This window comes from Lampetra planeri, chromosome 29 (genome assembly GCF_965212315.1).
Source record: "Lampetra planeri chromosome 29, kcLamPlan1.2.h2, whole genome shotgun sequence".
Lineage (NCBI taxonomy): Eukaryota > Metazoa > Chordata > Hyperoartia > Petromyzontiformes > Petromyzontidae > Lampetra > Lampetra planeri.
In genome coordinates, this window is record NC_136135.1 from 8,683,401 (window position 1) to 8,702,701 (window position 19,301).

Below are 19,301 nucleotides of genomic sequence, written 5' to 3' on the forward strand. Positions count from 1 at the left end.
TCCCAATGACATCACAGCGATGATGTCATTCTAAACATTACAAGGGTTCAACTGCAGTGATGTCATTATTACAGCATGCCTGAAGGTCTCTCTCATTTTGTTAATCAATGTTGTTCTTCGCATCTCATCATCACGGCATGGAATGCATCTGAGAAGACGTCCATCGGCAAGATGGAGAGATGTGCAGGTGGCTAGGTTCATTATTACATCGTGAGAGGTGACAGTGGCTTAAGGAAGCCTTCAATCAGCAGTGGATTGACCATGGCTGCTGATGATGATCATCATCATCAATGTGTAGAGTTTTTTTTATCACTAACACACTTGTGAACGTGCCTTAGACAGCACAGGGCACGCCGGCCTCATTTCGATTGGGTTGCCTCTTCTGTGACGAACAAAACAGACCTCGCACCGTAACATTTTGTTTGTGTTAGCTGAATCCCCTGCATATTGTGCGTGGAACAATACTTCGATTGGACTGGCTTCCTCTTCCCCGGCAAGTCCACCTCTCCCTTACCTCCAGGCGGTGGAGATTCACGGGGGGGGGGCAGTGGGTGTGGAGAGCAGCCTCTGCCGGGGTAGGGGGGCGACAGGGTCAGAGAGATGTTTTTAGTGTGCCTGTGATGCTTGAATTCCACGGAGAGCTGATTGGTCACAGACAGCGCAGGAGGAGGGGGGGTTGTGTGGGGGGGGGGGGGGAAGAACCCCCCCCCCCCGTTCTTACGAGGGGGCGGACGGGGTGGGAGTGGAAGGGGCAGTTCCATGCCGCAAGGAGGGGGGACGTCAAAAAATCGGCATCGCCCTCTCGGAGAGAAGCAATGCGCCTCGAGCCGGCCCGCAGATCACCACGCCAGGTGCCGAGCGTCGCTCCGTCTCAAAGCCCCGATGCGTTTCCGCACGGAGCCGCTGCGCCGCGCCGAGACGCAGTAAGACAGGCGGACTGCCACGCTTGGGGCTCGTGCAGGTGTGACTCGCAAACCCTTCGGATCAAACTGGTAAGACAGTTCCGTCGATGATCACAGATTTAAGCCGCGTGCCCGGCACATATACACACACACGCGCACGCGCGCGCGCGCATGTGCACGTTTGAAGGTTTTCAGTCCAACTTTAGCAGATTTAAAAATCTGCTGTGGATTTATTTTTATTCGCGCAAAGTTGTTTATGGTAAACCAGTCGTTTCGATGAGAAAGTGTAATTTCAAGGGTTTCTCAAAATTGTTTCAATTAAAGATTTATCCAGGCAAACTCGTAAAATTCGGTAATTGTTCAGGAACATAGTCTGTGAATAATTTTAACGAATAATTAAACAATTGAATTCACATTGGTGTTATAGTCTTCTCTGGTGAAAGGAATAACATGCTCAAGTAAGCACAGTTATTTAATGTTGTTCGGCGAGATGTTAACTACCTTGCCTGGTATACAGGAGATCGTGTGTTCGATCCCGACCCTGACGCATGTACATTATGAAGTCTGCATTGCCTCTCCATTGTCGCGTGGGTTTTTTCTCCGGGTCGTCCGGTTTTTCCACCTACATTTAGATGCATGCATTTAGATTAATTGGCTGCTATAAATGTCCACGTGATAAGCCACTTCGTTGAGCTATCGTTTGTGGCCAGGTCACTTCTGAAGAAGAGCTACATAGCTCAGTGGACCTTACCTGGTAAAAAAAAAACCCTTTAGTTTAGTTATTCACCATTGCAATCAACGCATTTTCTTTTGACTGTGCTGCATAATTCATTTTATTTATGAAGGTTGTCATTTACAAGATGCCAGTTATTAATTATGTATTGCAGTGGAAGTCTTCCTTTTAAAAATGGTATGTATAACACATATACAAAGTAAACTGCTTCAATGCATGTACTTATATTATTAATATTTTGATATAAAAAAGTTTTTACATACATTTAAATACCCCCTTTAAATTAGAAAATGTATTCAGATTACAGTTATAAATTATAGCAAAAATAAATGTTTGTGTAATAGTATGCTATGAATACTTTTTTTTTCGAATTATCACAAAACTGTAATGCTCACCATTATTTGTTATTTATTAGAATAATATACAAATACACATTTTTTTTTACATTATGACTAAATAAAGAATGCATGTATATTTTAATGTATATGTAAAATGAAACAACAAATTCTGCCTAAATAGGAGTTTGGGAGATTAATGTTAAAACGAACAAGAGGGATTGGTGAAAATTGAGTGATTCCATAAAAAAAAAACTCTAAGCATTCGCTCAGATATTGATACATGTGATTTCAGTTCATATTTTCTCAAAAAACATAAGTACACAACTTGCCTCAAGCATAGAATCTAAAACTCACTTTGAGTCTCGTTACTTAAACTTTACTCCTTGTAGCATTTTGATACTTAAAAAAAAATAAGTGCTATATTGAGTTGGTATAAAGTACACACATTTTGCTTCAATGTCGTTTGAATTTGACAGATCATGACATATTTTTCAATCATGAAAACTGTCCTGGCATGAACATATTTCGCACCGTGCGTAGCCAACCCTGCTCATCGGAGGTGCAGTGAAGGACAGCAAACTTTGCACAAGATAATTTCTAAAGAAATTAGTTTCCAATCTCGATCTAATTGAGTGCATGGTGTATTCTGGTCATGCGAACGCATTTAGTGTAATTTTCATAACTTTTGTGTGTTACAATAGTTCAATATACTGTATTGTACACATATATACTCTTGCGACAACACATATTTGGTAAATGGGTAGGTGGTAATCTTTTAAAGGATGATTAATAGAATGTAGTGTAAGGTATTTTCATCCAATAAATATCAACAGAATATTGCGTTAAAGCAAAATTTACGGACTTATTCTTTTTAGGGTGTTTCATATATCAGACACATTTGTGCATTATTGTTCACTCGCCTAATATGTAACATGCAACCTGTAATAGAAAATTGAATAGACGCCAAACATAAGCTTCCGTAGTGGTAAAATCAAACAGACGAAGTGTCTCCATTCTCAAACAAGCATTCAGTTGTGACACCTCTGTTGGTAGTGACAGTTTATGCACGTAATATTAACGTTTTAGTTCTCAGAAAATGCAATTCATAAACTCTGAAGGGATGACGTGCTGCAAAGGGGTAGGCGTCCCATTAATGTAATCAAGGGTTGACAAAAGTTTACACAGCACCATGTAGACATTGCGAAAAGTTGACTGAACCTGGTTGTGTATGTACCGATGGCAGTCAGGTGTGGTACTCGCGACTCGCACTGCCATGTGTTCAGCATGGACGAATTATTCTGAGGGTTTGCAATGTAAATTCCTTAAATGATACATATGCCTACACTCAGGAATGTATACATCAGCTACAAATATTAACTAGCATCTGATGCAATCCAGACACTTGACATTGATTATGGCCGAATATGTAATCCTGTATTCACTTTGAAACATAAAATACATTTAAATGAAGCAATAACATTGAAGAGTCCAGTACATAAAATAAAATATTATACTGAGATTTAAATGCAAAATGCGCTTCAAAATAACTGAGTGAGAACCAAATCAAATATCCAACCACTTTGTTTAAGGAGATCTGGCAGAAGTACAATACACATTCTTAATTTGGTAAATATAAGTGAGTTTCAGGGGTAATATATGGATTAACACTGGCACATATGGGTGCTGTCTTGTTCGAGTGAGGCATGGGGAAGGAACAGCCAGCTCTAAAGTTATCAGAGAAATCAACCACGCGAGCTGTCGTGGTGGATTTCTCATTTGCACCGTGGGCATGGGGTGCAAACTCCGCTCGCCTGTGTCAAGGGCTCTGACTACACAACACACGCATAATTGTCAGTCGTGTACATAACCACGGGCACGACCGAGTTGACGCATCATCTCCCTTATCAGTGCTGCCCCATAACACAACGCATAAAAGCTTAATCGGTTCCAATAACAGGGTCATATTTTGGGGAAGTGACAATGGCCTCTCTTCAGAATAGGCCACTTTCAATGAAACATGTTCCAGTTGTAAATGCCTCCGTTATAAGTCTGTTCCAATGACTTAAAGTGGTGATAGAAGTCTTCTCGATGTATTGTCCAACATTGCCCACCTAGTAGCTTTACATTTTATTTTTCTCGTTTAAAAGGAACGGAAGATGGCTTTTTCTTTTTTTAAAGACCATAGACTTCGCACGCCATGGATATCATTAATGAACGGGTCGGATTGACCGTCACTCACAAGCGCCGCCACCTCGGGGAATGAATGAATGGACTGGCACGCAGGCAATCGGTGTGAGAGGGTGTGTGAGTCCCCCCCCACTCTCTCTCTCTCTCTCCAATGCGTGTGCCACTGTTGGGACTTACCCATCGCTCAGCCGAGAGGGGGCTCTTTCAGTGTATTTGACCCGTGCTGCTTTCATTAACAAACACTGACCCACACACTTTATATCAGTAGCTACATTCAAGGGCCACAAAAAAAGCCCACTTTCTAAACACTAGAATGTACAGTCTATACCGGTGAGATGTGTGTGTGTGTGGCATTTCTGCAGCGGTCTTTCATTTGTGTTAATACATTTCGGTTCAATTGGAGCTTATTTTTCTCAGTCCCATTCATGAGTACATCAAATGCGTTGCATTCTTATCGTCGTCGTCGTCATAATCAGCCATGGTTAATCCACTGCTGGATGAACGCCTCCACACACTGTCGCCACCTCATACGTTCCTGCGATGCAATCATTCACACAGCATCCGAACTGAATTCGTTGCTCCATCTCCCCTCTGGATGTGCTCCCGGACGCGCTCCGTTCCTTGGCTCATGTTCTGAAGGAGCGGCGTATTTGATTCAATGTGAGAACTATGAAAGCAACAATTGCATGTTTCCGATATTGTTTCAGTGTTTACATATGCAAAAATAACAATAATACAGTAATACTTTATTTTATTAAAACAAACAAATAACTATACTCATAGTTTTTTTCGGTAAAGTCAAGTATGTAGAAAAATATATATTTTTATTAAAATAAATTACAAATGTTTTTTTTACATACGTGACTTTACCGAAAAAACCAATGAGTATAGTAGTTGCTGCAGTCACGAAAGCTTCAATTCTATATTAAACAAATAACTCTGTTATATACTTTATTTAAATAACTTGTATAGTTTACTATTACAACTATACGCACTTTTTATTGTCAGCTATGATGGTGTTGAGCTTCTTCTCTCAGTTATATCTGTATGATTCACAATCGCTGAATGCAAGTCTTAGTGTCCAGAGTGTCTAACTTAGAACTCCAAGAATACTCACAAGCGAAGGGGCACGTGTGAGAAGAACACACGACGGTGTGGAGACCTTTCTCATTTTCGACGTTATGACGGTCATAAAATCGCAGCACTTACAAAAAAAAATCTGGCCCCTATTCCCAAGCGTGCCGGCTGTGTATATTTTTCTATTTGGACATTAGCTTTGCGTAAAGTAAATAGCTTGTTTAAGCATGTTTGTTTAATGCAATGCGCAAGGGTGGTTTATTAGGCTTCTGCGGTGTCTTTTCCGTTGGCTCTGCACCAGCGTCTAGAAGCAGTGGTGGTGGTGGTGGGGGGGAAGCGGCCACGGTTTGAAACAACAAAGGGGAAAAAAACAATGTTGGTTTTTGCCTGGATTCCTGACCAATTAAAGGGGCAGTGTGGGAGGACAGGGAGACACTTTGGGAGTTGGGGGGAGGGGAGTTTTAGGGAGGCGAGGAGGCATGGGAATGGGTGACTTGATGGGAGAGAGCTTACGCGTGAAAGAGAGTTTTGGATTTAAAAGCCAGCATTGTGAGTTAATCAAATTTTCTCATTGAAATGCCGTTACAAATTTGCTCACTGCTGTTATTCACCTTGCGGTTTAATGAGTCATTTGTCATTAGTGAGTGCACGTTATGGACTTGGAGGAGAAAGCCCACTTGAGGATAGGGAAAAACATCGGCGGCGATGATGCAAAGCAAAGTAGTTTGTGAAGAAGAAATGCTAATCCGATGAATGATTTCATATCGTGCAGCAAAAGGGGTGAAAATGGGATTTGTTGTAATCTTTGAAGTTGATAACTCTGATTTATTCTTCTAAGGTTAACGAACCAATTTCATTGTCCTCCCACATTACGACACTCATCCTGGTTCTTAATGAGACCACTGTCAATATTTGCTTTGTTTTGCAAAAGTGATTGCTCACACAAATTCAGACAGCCTAAACAAACACGAGTTCATTAAAACGACACTCGTTTTGTTTACAAAAGCATTCTCTTTTAATCTAAATGTCTTTTTTTACTTGTTTGATATATATATATTTTATTAAGTATCTAAATACTAATTACCATTTTAAAAACGCGAATGCCTTTTTGTTATCTATGTTTTTGCTGTACGAGTCGACATCTATACTGGAGTTCCCTTCCATAAATACATCTAATTACAATGACTCATAATAGTTTAAATACTAACTGTAATGACTGTTGGGTTTCTATCTGCCCACTTCAGCATTTGTTTCTTGCTGTGGTTGTCCCACCTGATGACGGACGCTTGTGTTGCGCCCGAAACGTCGTGATTTATTATTTGATTTCTATTATTATTTCTATCATTTTATTATTATTTTTTATTATTTATTTTTACCTACGTGACTTTACCGAAAAAACCTAAGAGTATGAATCCTTGCAGTCACGAAAGCTTCAAATCTAGAATTTTTATCTGTGTTTCGTGTATAGTTATCCTTACTGCCCACTAAATCACGATTCATAAATGTCCTATGTTCAATCTTGACTTAAAGCTTTCGTGACTGTTCTATGTTCACTTGATAGCACTGACTTTCTGTAGTGAACATATATTTTTTAAACTTACCTTGATGGTGAATGCTAAATGGCAAATGTGTCGTTTACAAACATTTAATATATGCATCGTCGCACAGTGCATTACATTGTGGAAATAACCGAATTAGCAAACACACATATAATGACATCACTAAATAATTACTAATCTGATTCTTGGGTGTTGATAACTCAGTCGTATCACGTGAGCCGTTTCACCCTCTAATAAGCTTAGTCAAATACCTCTCTGGACTTGCTTTTGTAAATGGGTTTAAATGCCCTTAGGTGGGTGTGTGTGTGTGTTTGCACTTGCGTGTGTTTGTGTGAGTGTCTTTGTATGTGTGTGTGTGAGAGTGCATGTGTGTGTTTGCGTGTCTGTGTGTGAGTACATGCGTGGTTTCGCACGAGTGTATTTGCGTGTGCATTTGTGTGTGTGTGCGCGTGCGTGCGTGCGTGTGCCTATGGTCACACTGGCAGGGCACTGAGATGGACAGAAGTACAGACACGGAAAGACACGCATAGAGAAAGGCCTTTGGCTCCATCCAAGCCTCCAGCTGTGTGGCTCTTTTCTGTTTGTCTGTAGGGGACATTCTGAAATGCGAGGCATAAGGCGGCCGAGTGCGTGAGGGAGGGAAGGAAGGGGGTGAATGAATGCATGGGGCAGCACTTGCAAAGAAAACAGTATAAAGAATGTTATTGTTATAGCATTGCCATAGAGCAGTCTAATAAATTACAAAAAAATAAATGCGTACGTCAGCTCGAATAGCTATCAAGAGCATTAATACAGCCTGCATACACTTACTTGTGTGGCGCAAGCATAGACCATTTGGATGAATACAATTTGCGAAAATCGTCATTAACATAACACTGCCTTCGTTATGATGATTAATAAAGTAACGTTTCAGGCAAGTGGCCGATCTTCTAAAGGACCACTCTGATGGAAGGCCTGCCGTGCCAACACCAGCATACTGTATATTATTAGTGACCAGGCAGTGTGTTTTCATGACAATCGACGTCAATTAATGTACAGGATGCTCTTCAACACTGCCGTTGAAGTTGAACACAGATCCATTACCGCAGGTGTGCGTATGTTGAACCAGTTTCGCACCGTACATAGGCAAACCGTGCTTATCGGAGTTGCGGGGAAGGATGCTGAAACGAAGATGCTGTAAATAAAACATTAAATCACGTGGTTTAAGACGAACACTTTGGCTCAGACACCCTCACCAAAAATAGAGTGAAAACATTAAAGAAGATGCAGACAATATTTTTGGTTGGTGTCGCCTTAGGGCTTTGGGTGACCTTTTTTTCTTGTTGTTGCGATGGAAGGGATGGGTGTTGAGAACGCATGAAAGAATGCACCTCTGTTTAGGCTCACTAGGATTAATGGAATGGCCTGGAGCCCAGGCTGCCCACCACCCAATATAATGAGAGGGCCAGGAAGCAATTTCCCAATATGCATTAGAAAAACTCACATCACTGTCTTTTGCCCTAAATAGCGCAAGCTGGAACATATTCAAATATTTGGGCAGTAATCTCCATGCAACGTAATCAGCCGTCCTTGATCTATGAAAATTGCCGCGTTCTAAAGTAAATCACATGGCAAGCGCAAGTCTTCCACAGCTAAACAGATCGCGTTGGAACTCAGGGAAATATTTGGGCATAAATCGCTGTGCAGCGCAATCATTCTGGCCTGATTTACAAGAATGCTCGTAAAAATTCGAATTAATGGCCATAGCATTGGAAGTGGAAACAGAGTTTTAGTGATCAGCATCTTTTTTTCTATAAATAAGCCTTCTGTTACTCCTCCGTTCGACGGTCGCCGTAGGAAGAAATGGAATTTCAACTTACTTACGGTCACCATAAGAGATTTTTCTTTTGTGATACTGTGTTGGCATTTGGTGCATGGAGCACAAATAACAGATGCTGAAATACATTTGTCAATAACACTGCCCCGAAAAGGAGAATATCTATTTAAAAAAATAGATACGATTTTGGCACATGTCCGTAATTAATAGCACATAAGATCCATGAAAAATCGCCATTGTCTGAAACGTCACCTATTATGTGTTTCCTGTTAGTTATTGATGTGTTCAGTGTTTGTTAAGAGATGAGCAGAAGTCTGATGCTTGTTTGCGGTACCTTGGGACATTTTGACTCTTGGTCACGTTGGTGGTGCCAACACAGCCCTTGACGCTGATGTTCTCCTTTCAAGTTACTCCATTAATTCAGCACAATTACGTTATAAAACAAACTCTTTAACATATATCCAATTCAATATACAATTCTTCGATAGAAAATTGCATTATTTCTTTACTAAATAATCTTGCTGGATTTTAATGCTGGCCAACAAAACGAAGTGTTCACGTTTGAGTTGATCGCAAAGTATTGCCTGTGCAGTAAGGAAAGGTACGACGACGAACATCGAAACGACGTGAATCGAAGCGACTTCCAGGGACACGGTGGTTGGGGACGAAGGCCGAGAGGCGATGGATAACGGAGAAGGGACGGGACGATGCTGCTGGCGACGTGAGTGTGGGGGGTTGAGGCGACGCAAGTCGGGTAGGAGAGCGGTCTTAATAAAGCGGCGACGTATTTTTGCGAAACAATGTAATGATAGTGGGGGGCGGACGTACATCGGGGTGATATTGTGATTGCTCTTCCTGCACCAACGTACGAAACGTTCCACCTGCTAGGCTGCGAGGTGACCAGCAGATGGCAGTACAACAGATGGATTTAATTAATATATGAACATGGTTTGAGTGTGATCCCCTCGTATGTATGGGTTTTCTCTGGGTACTCTGCTTTTTCTCTGAGAAGCCAAATAATCATTCGAGGAACTGGCCAAACATCCTCATGGAGGATCCAATTGAGTAAGTCTTTCGACTCGGCAAGGCTTTCCTGAATCACTGTGTAACAATAAAAATTGTTCCTGGATTATTTCCTCATTGCTTACGCCTCAAAAGTACAAACAATGGCTATTATTCCCCACAAACTTTGCTTTTGTGACCAGGACAGCGATATTTGGAAATGTACCTATTTTCAATGAGAAAACGTGTGAATTTGTGTCTTTTATTCACATAGTCCTGGTCACAAAAGCAAAGTTTGTGGGGAATAATAGCCATTTTCTATACTTTTTAGGCATAAGCAATTAAAACATAACACTTAGTATCCAGGAACAAAAATTGTGTTCCATAGTGATAATTAATCAAAGGACATCGTTTGTAATATTAAAGTACAGAAATGTGCTCAGTGCGGGAAATAGAAATAAAAAACAATCATTCTTTAACATGTAACAGTAAAGTACTTAACGGTTAGATACACTTTTAAACAATGAGCAAATTTTCAGTCTAAGTTAAACATGATTCTAAAATAATATGTATTATTAAGTGAGTACTGTATGTCAAATAGAAACATCTTAACTCGGTAACCTCATAGCATAATACCCATGCAGCCAGTAAGATATACTTCTGACGAAGGCAACAACAACTGATGCTATATCCAGACACAACGTTAATGACGCTCACTTGGGACCTCATTGCAACGTGTTTACTTGTGTGTGCGTTTCTCTCATGTGTTCCCCATGTGTGTGTGTGTGTGGCGAGCATCATCATTAAGCAGCTGTGCAAGGGAAGTGACAGATACATAATCAAAGCTCACGCTGAAGCTGTTGTGTCGTGGATTGCGTTGCTCCGTCCACGTGTGTTGTAGCCATGATGACACCAATAGAAATATCGGGGTGCAGTGGTGACACGTGTGCCTTACAGCACGAAGGTCCTGGGTTCGACTCCCAGCTCGGTTGAGCCTCTCTGTGCGAGGGCTTGTGTGTTCTCTGCGTGTTGTGCATGGGTTACCCCTCCGGGTTTTCTCGTTTTTTTCCTTAGCTAAAAACATGCAATGCCATTGGCGTTGGTCACACATCCCGATACAGAACAATGTTGAAAAAGAGTCTGTGATCTGTGTTAGCTTTTCTTGAGCAACTAATTCACAATTATTATTTGAAGTGTCACTAAATGGCTACGTATAATGATTGTCTTATATAAAAAAAGATTATGATTTACACAGGCTTCTGATGAAAGCCATTTTAACAATCATTATTCTTATAAAAGTTACACTGATGGTCTCATAACTTTCAATATAAATACTGAATAACCAACTATTCAATAACATTTATTCAAAATGTCAAGTAGTTGTATATCACGAGTATAAACTCGTGAACATGGATGCATCAACACATTAACTTTCCTTCGAAGCTAAGGCTTAATTATTACCTTATTCCAAATAAACAGCGTTGTGGAGGCTGTGTGTGTTATTGCAACGTGCAACAAATGTGTTCATTACTTCCCAATGACAAACGTTTAAAACAACACAACGTGCACAAATACAGCCGCAGATGCGCACACAACAACACACACAGTGCATTTACACGAGATAAAACACACACACACCACAGTTATTCGCGGTAAGCATCACAAACACCCCGCCCTTTGCTACACGCGCAGGTAACTCGCACACAAACTATTCACACAACACGTTGAGGCCTCTCAGACTCACCGTTTCGTCTCGTCTACACTCTGCAGGCCCACAGCTCCCCACGCTTTGTATATCCCTCCACCCGTCGAGCAGCCTCCATGCGGCCCACTCCGTTGTTAAAGGGAGACATCACGACGAATATCATCAACACGGCAACCGAACATCGATCATGGATCTCCCGGTCTCCAGAAAAATAAAATAATCGTCCCTTCCACCAAGTTGTGTATTACTTTTGTTTTTATATCCTGGCTCATTTCAAGTCACGCATCAACGCGTGTCTATTGCAATTTTAATAGTGCTGTTTGTTGCTGGCAGCTTGGTGATTTTTTGATTTAAAAACGTGTATACATTCCAGACAAACACAATCATCTACACACCTAACACACACATACAACATGCAGGCCTGCAACATACATAGATACATACGGACACATACAAATAAAACACACATACAACCACATACTGTAGCATGCAGACATTGCAAACCACACACACGCACAGCAATATGGCACTACTGCGGCATATTACATCATTACGTACTTTCTGGGAATAACCCTTAAAAGCTACTTTGTGGTCTGATATCATTGCATTCTGTAATAGGATTAGCAACATTAGGATATAATCAGACCTGAAAATACATTTGAGTTTGATATTACATTCCAAAAATCTAAAACACATGTACTCTTCATTTTACCTCAATTACTTTTGTCATGGGTAAAGGCTCTTGCGAGTTGGAAAGGTGAAACTTAACATTTATTCTGCATTGAAAATCAAACATATTTAATGCTTAAAAGTAATAGATTTGGCCAGGTGGCTATATATAGCCCGATTGAGCAGCTCACAATCGGAACTTTGCGAGAGTTCCAATTCCCGGTTAGGGTGACGACTCAATCCATTATCCCTCTCTGGCAGATAAAAAAAAGTACCACTGTGTGGGAATCTCATCACAAACTATTTTTTCATTATCCATTGCATCCAAAATAAACGTTTTTTAAAGAACATGTTCTGTTTGTTAATTGAATTGTACATTTGTATCAACCTCATTCGATTTTCCACCCAGCCAGATAACTATGTATATATTTGCACACCACAGACAGTCGATCGTCAGGTCGAGTGTAGTGGGGTAAAATGTGGGCACTCCACTCCACTTCCAAAATGTCTGGCCAGGATGGACGAGTCGGTCAAATGTCCTCCAGAGAGGGGCTCCCGAACTGCCTTCTCGTGGAGACTGTTCTGCCAGCAGCAGTGTGAGCAAGTCATTTCAGGGCTGTGCCTTTGCCAAACAAAAATGTTATAACACGTACAAATAACATTTGCAATGCGCCCTCAACAGAGCCAACGGCTCAAAGTGCAGCCATTCATTCGATAGGGGCTCCCTCGACCTCCCTCTAGCGGAGGTATTTTACACGAGCAGTAGTTGTCTTCACCGTCACACTTTTCACATTTACCAAACATTTTTCTCAAACCGTTTTGTCCTGAATGGGCATTGCATATACCAGCCAAAAGAGAGAGAGAGAAAAGCTAATTGGAAACCCAGCAACAGACGCAGAAAGTGCTGCTGCTGTGATGAGCATCCAGGGAGTCGGCGGGGAGAGGCGCTGGGGGGCTGGGGGGGCTGGTGTGGAAAATGTTGCCACGTGAATATTCTTTTGCAAGCTGTGTGCTCAGTGCGCTCTGTGTTTGATCCCGAGGGGCCAGGGGACACTGGTTTATTTTGGCGACCCCCTCTCTACACAGTCTACTGTTCATTAGTCGCCGCAGCTCCGCTGGTAGAGAGTCTTAGCGCCGCCGTTGTCAAGAGCCATTAGGGCACTGGCTGCTCCCTGTCAAGAGAGAAATGAAAGGAATCACAGCGGGATGACCCACTCCGCATAGCTGCCAGGACGCCACCACTCGACGGCTTCGAGTAGGGGTGGGGGGGGAATCGCTGACGCCACAAGACTTGTTTTTTTTTATATACGCAGTGACTATGGGGTGTTCATATGCAGTACAATGTGCAATTGTGTCATGTTTGACTTGGCAGTGTTTGGTATCAGATCTTTATTTGGGCCGAGCGTTTGTGTGTTTAACTTGACATTTATTTGTTCGTGTAATGTTTGATACCGTACCATACAGAGGATGTGTTCATAAACGGAATTCAGTGGATTCACGTTGACTGCATTTTCGCATACTCGTAGAGTAATATGGTATATGGCATAATAATGAGATACAGTTCGTACAATTTGAAACGTTATGCCAGGAACAACACAAAAACTCACGGGCCAATCCTCTGAATAAACTGGTCCCCCACCATAGAACTGTGGAATTTCCACCACTCACTCAGGGCCACAGGGTAGATACACATTGGGGACATATAGACTGTATACAAATTTCCCTGCATGCATACAATACGTGTATGATCTGCAATTAACATGTTTATACATATCCATTGCTTTATACAAACAGTAACGTAAGCGAATGTCCCAGTTCCAACTTGCATATTGTGATTCATTATCTCTGTTGCCTTGGCCAGTGATGGGAGCTACACATTCCTATGACACGGGTTGATCTTTCCATAGGGAAACTATATCACAGCAGTGCATGGGAGTTAACATCGATGTGCCAACAACCACAAGCATAAACCAACTAATGTATTTAACATACGGAATTAGCAATCCGATGGTTAAACCAAGGTGTATCTCCGATCGAATGTGCATTGGGGAAATCCTGAAGTATTGGTTAACATTCCATATTCCTTTGACGGGGCACAGATTATACAAAACACAACGAAGACGAATCTCAGCTATGTAGACCGTCATGTCCGAGTATGCGACGTTGTGTGTACTGTGTAGTGTATCCACCACTGAACACGAAGTGTATATGAGAAGCCATATATCTAAAGGGCTGCATTCATAAAATATTACGAAAAAATGTAAACAGATTAACAAAACACACACGCGTGTGTGGCACTTCACAAAACAATATAGGTTTGAGATCGGTGTGTAGGTAGTATAGACACGTGCATACAACGCCGTATATGCACCCAAGTTGTACGTATTCTTTGGGTCTTTCGGTAAAGTCACGTAGATGGTTCAAAGAAAATAACAAAAAAACTAAGAAATTTCGATCTCTTTCCTCCAGACCACGACCGCTTGTGTTGTGATCGAAACATCGTAGTTTTTTTTATTATTATTTTCTTTGAACCTATTTACGTGACTTTACCGAAAGACCCACAGAATATGAATTCCTGCAGTTACGAAAGCTTTAAGTGAAGATTCAAGTTGTACGTGTTGCGTTATACTGCATGTGGGGTATGGCGTGTACAGCACAGGGAGGAAAGCACACACTCACACACACCCACAACGCACAGGCACCCCTACATTTCGCAGCCGGGCCAATGGCACGATCTCAGGGAAGCCCTCACATGAGTCACATCATTCGCTCACTCGAGCGTGAACAGCTCCGGCTTTTGCCGCTGTTGGTGTCGAGGCCTTAGTGCTGCTGGCTGCTGGCTGCTGCAGTGGAGCGATGTAAAAGCGTGGGGGGCTTTGCTGTTGTGACGCTCGCCGGCCGTGTGCTGTAAGAAACGAGAAGAGAGAGAGAGCGAGCGAGGCGCACGGAGGGCAGTCAGGCAGGAAGGGGGGCGGGGGGGAGGAAGGAAGAGGGTTGGAGAACAGAAGGGAGAGGGGAGGGGAGGGAGGGCGAGAGGATAAAGGGGCGGCCGGACTGACTATAGAAAAGAAACAACTGCAGAGCCACGGAGTGGAGCGGGCGCGTTACGTGCGTGAGAGTGTTGTTGTGTGTTTACACGCGACGTCGTCTCGCCGGACTGTTCTAGCCGAGGCGGACGGAGGACACAGGCACAGCTGTCCAAGACGACAGCGAGGGCAAGACGGTTCAGACGAGAGGTGGGAGTGGACGACAGACACAACAGGGAGAGGGAGAGACGGGGAGGGAGGCAGAAGAGAAGGGGAGGGGAGAGGGGAAACGGCTCGGCTCGGCTGTGCCGGGCAAGGAGCGAGAGGAGGAGGAATGGAGTCTCACGCAGACGCACGTGGAGCCTGCTCCTCGCAAAGGTGAATGAGCAACTCTGGAGCGACCACCGTTCGGGTTGCTCGGCAGCATCCCAACTCTCATCGATGGAGGCTCAGCTGCTGCTGCTCGCTTGCTTGCTTGGCTGCCGTGCGGTTCGTGATCGTTGTTGTTGCATCGTAGCCGGTCGTGCTGCATTGACGCGTGTGCATGTGTACAATACAGCTTTGTCGGAGGGTTCCTAAACAGTGGTCGTTCTATCGAGAGGACTCGCCTGTTGCCCCGTCCCGCCACCGAAATGTGGAATTTGCACGGCTGGCTCGTTGATGTGTATTCTCTGCATACAATCTGTTGCGTTGTTGGAACGCGAGTTGGGTGCCTTTTGCGTAATTTGGTTTCAAGTCGCGGCACGCACCCCCACCACTCACTCACTCGGGGGCTCGTCTCTTATCTGCGAAAGTTCACGTCGCAACGTTCGTATCGGTGGCATCGCCATCACTACTGACTACCTGCGTTCTTGGTGACTGTTAGTGTGGCTAAATCTTGACTGAAAGCTTTCGTGACCGTAGGAATTCATATCCTTTGGGTCTTTCGGTAAAGTCACGGAGATGGGTTGAAAGCAAATAACTAAAAGGGGTGGTTAACCTCCCTTTTCCTTGTGCTGCGATCGAAACGTCGTAGTTTTTTGTTGTTATTTTGTTATTTTACTTACTTTACTGAAAGACCCAATAATATGTTATTTGGTGTCATACTTGGGGAGTTCTTTGCACACGCGTTGCTTCCCCGTTTCCCTTGCTTTATGCTAATTGTGTTTGGTGTTGATGTTGTTGAGCTTTCATCATCATCCTCATTATTCATTTTTTTGTAAAGTGGACTTGGTTTTTACACTCCACAGTGCAATAGCCTCTGCACACGTAATCAATGCATGGCTATAAGCACAGTGGTCACTACGAATGAGATTTAAACAGCAGCGCGTTCCTAACTACTGACCAGAGGCATTGCTAAGAAAACAAGAGAGAGCACCTTTAATATACTCTCTGCCGCGTGAATTACGTAAATATCTTTATCTGCTAAACATCGGAACACAGATAAGCTGCGTAAGTATGCGGACTTGGCCGATACTAGTCAAAGCGCGCGTTTGTTTGTTTGTTTCCAAAGCTAACTTTGTATCAAGATAATTTAACTTAACTCCATTAGACGTCCGGTGTTGTTTTTTTGTTGTTGTGTGTGTGTACAAATGTTGTGTGGGGAGCGGTGGCGCAGTGATTAGCGCGGCTTGCGCGACGTACTTGTCCGCCCCTAGTTCCACTCCCGGCCACGGCTCTAGCGCCAGTGGGTGACCGCCTGAATCGGTGCCGGTTTCTGGGTCTCCCCCTAGGTCGACTCAGCCGTAAAACAGTGCCTAGCACGATGTGTAAAAACTCCCTCGCGGGGAAAGACAAAGGTGGCCGGCTTTGCGCGCTGGCCACACAAACCCCGCTATTTGGGCCCTTCTCGAGGTGCCTCACTTGACAGCACTTGCCCCCCCAAAAAGTGCGCGCAGGCTACACGGTGGACCTTTGTCTTTTGTGTGCACAATGCCACTTGCACCCCCCCCATTGTCACGACGTCTGTGCGATGCGCGGCTCTTAAAGGGGCCGCGCGCACTCTGGAGGAGCCGAGTGAGAGTGGAGCGGTGGGGGAGTGTTTATTTACAACGCTCATTTGTGTTTATTTGGACTTTATTTAGTGCCCTGCTCGGCAGGGAACCCAAGGGTGCGTTTCCAGTAGTAGTCCACGGAAGAATATTTACGCGAGCCTAAACACACACACACGCCGCTTGCCCAGACGTGTGCGAGATGATGCTTAAGTCGACGAAACGTTTGCCAGACAGACCCGAATATTCTTACATTGGAACGTGGCAGGAGCAGCAGTGGTTAGCAGTGTACATTCACTAAAGAGGAGGGATGATTCTCCCATGGTTGTTCCACATGGTTAGAACACCGAACTTGCAATCCAGAGGTCGTCGGTTCTGTTCGATTCGATTTCCCGGTGCGGCACTTGTAATGATGGCCACGTTTCTTAGATCATGTGGCCTCTATGCAACTCTGGCATGCGGAATCAATGGATGCAACCACGTTTAGGTTGCGTGTGGTGGGGTAAAGTGTGGGTACTCACAACTCTTCCAAAACGCCTGTGGTGGGTTGCATAAATAGCCTTTAAAGTGATATTTCACATAGTTTCCAATGTCACTTTGAACACTTAAAGAAGGATATGCAACTGGCCACTGTGGCTAGCGCGGAAGAGGAGGTCGGATATCTTCTCAAGTTGGAGACCCCTCTGCAAGCAATGGCGTGAGCAAGCAGTGGCAGGGCTGCACCTTTACGCTGAACTAAAATTTAGAAAAGTGCCCTAAGCCGATGGCTATAATGCAAAGCAACTGTTAGAACACCCGGCGTGTGTTTTTTTGCGAGACTCGTGCATTGCCAGGGCTTGCAGTCTGCCGCAGAGATTACCAGCGCTGGCAATTGCTCGCGATGCAATACGTGTCTGGCAGCATATTCACGTGAATCAAAGGAATGATAATTTAGAGCAGATGAATTAGAGCACACTTTGCAAAGCAGAGCAGGGGGACGAAACATTCAAATGGACATTGCAAAGGCGCGGAAAGAGAACGGTGCTTTGGGTAAGAACTTTAGTCCGATGGTCAAGAGTAATAACGGAGCGTGAAGCCAGGGAATTGGAACGCGTCCGACAGGATGTCCACCGAGGAGATGGAGCGATGGAATCGGCTCCTTGTGCCTAGGCGGATTAATGCATCGCAGGGATAGTGGGAGTTGGCGGTGTTGGCGGCTTTGGGGAGGAATTTGTCCAGCAGTGGATTGACCATGGCTGATGACACGGTCTCCTGCGATAGAGACGTGGGATGCTCTGCATATGCTGTGCAGTTGTTATTGACTACAGTATTTACAAACAAATATATTGCGTATAGCCATAGATAAATAGCATAGTATATGGTAACTAAACTACATAAGTCACTTGATAAACCAACATTTAAAGTAAAGGCATTGTGAGATGTATGAAAGAATCAGACTTCTTTAAAATAATTGAATTCACTTTCCATTGTCAATCCACTGCTGGATGAAGGCCCTCCATATGCTCGTCAATGCGGGGCGGTTGCCGAGAAACTCGCTCACCTCCGACTGGGTTCGCACTTCTCAAGGAGTGTGCTAACCACCGTGCTACCGCTCCACCCGGCAAGGCGTTGATAGCAGAGGAAACGATTTGAACAATACAAATGATAACCCAGCTCAAATGTGCATTTACACAAGTCACTATTTAGTTTGTATATAACACAACCGTATGCCCATGATACTGTGCTGGAGTGTGACATGCGTTTACCATCGGTGTACAGACTCACCGAATCTGTAATCTTGCTTTTTGTTTTACCTCGCAGTGTCTGGCATTGCTGTCTTCTGTACTTCGTCCCCTTAATGAATGGACAGTTCATTGCTTAAGAAAAACACACACATCACCGTCAATTAATGTATTACACGGCATTACAACAATTTTCACTAGAGCCTGTATCAAGCCGTATACGATACACGCTAAATAAATGTGTCTATATTCATTTAGACTTTTAGTCACCTTAGGTCTTCCCTAAAACGTGAATGAGCATTCACGTTTGCATTGGCAATTGGGCTTCATCTGTGCATAAAGTTGCTGATGAATAAACTGCCGCTAACATAAAACGGGTGACATAATCTGCTGTTTGGCACATTTGCCAATAGGGAATAAAACTGCATTGCTTTTGCACATTTCTTGCAAACGTTTCATCGCTGTACACCCACCACATGTAGTTTCGCGTCACTTAAATCGGCCACAATTTCCACCGTATAGTTCCATGTCACTTAAATAATGCACAATTTTGAACGGGGCATCAAATCCCTGCATTGTGCCCACGCCGTTCTAGA

At 43.5% G+C, this 19,301-nt stretch overlaps 1 protein-coding gene across 3 annotated transcripts in view; it reads left to right on the forward strand.

Annotated features, from left to right (window-relative positions):
• The first annotated feature begins 814 nt into the window (after window positions 1–814).
• LOC144728654 (brother of CDO-like) overlaps window positions 815–19,301 on the forward strand; it is an 84,776-nt gene continuing 66,289 nt past the window's right edge. For 2 of the 3 annotated variants that reach the window (XM_078608228.1, XM_078608231.1), the window contains exon 1: window positions 15,310–15,392. The gene's annotated coding sequence lies outside the window, so the exon portion shown is untranslated. Of the gene's footprint in view, window positions 993–15,309; window positions 15,393–19,301 lie in introns of those variants that run through there. The other variant, XM_078608230.1, reaches the window with a different exon arrangement.